The sequence below is a fragment of the Corvus kubaryi genome, unplaced genomic scaffold (genome assembly GCF_017639235.1).
Source record: "Corvus kubaryi isolate FWS band 111438036 unplaced genomic scaffold, C.kubaryi_AGA036_p1.0 128, whole genome shotgun sequence".
Classification (NCBI taxonomy): Eukaryota; Metazoa; Chordata; class Aves; order Passeriformes; family Corvidae; genus Corvus; species Corvus kubaryi.
Genome location: NW_024580663.1, coordinates 1,203,036 through 1,203,459, shown reverse-complemented (window position 1 = coordinate 1,203,459; position 424 = coordinate 1,203,036). Strand labels below are relative to the sequence as shown.

At 64.6% G+C, this 424-nt stretch overlaps 1 protein-coding gene across 1 annotated transcript in view; it reads right to left on the bottom strand.

Moving 5' to 3' along the window:
* CTNNA1 (catenin alpha 1) overlaps positions 1–424 on the bottom strand; it is a 105,246-nt gene that overhangs the window by 61,676 nt on the left and 43,146 nt on the right. The gene's annotated exons all lie outside the window — the stretch shown is intronic.

Genomic DNA, 424 nt, shown 5'->3' with positions numbered 1-424 from the left:
CCCAGGAGCAGGATGGGCACACACACACACAGCCCCAGGCAGGATGGACACACACACATGGGCACACAGCCCCGGGCAGGATGGACACACACACACACACAGCCCTGGGCAGGATGGGCACACACACATGGGCACACACCCCCAGGAGCAGGATGGGCACACACACATGGGCACACAACCCCGGGAAGGATGGGCAGACACACCCCAGGAGCAGGATGGGCACAGACACCCCCAGGAGCAGGATGGGTGCACAGCCCTGGGTAGGATGGGCACACACACACACAGAGGAGCAGGATGGACACACAGCCCCAGGAGCAGGATGGGCACACAGCCCCGGGTAGGATGGGCACACAGCCCCAGGAGCAGGATGGGCACACAGCCCCAGGAGCAGGATGGGCACACACACACCCCCAGGAGCAGGATG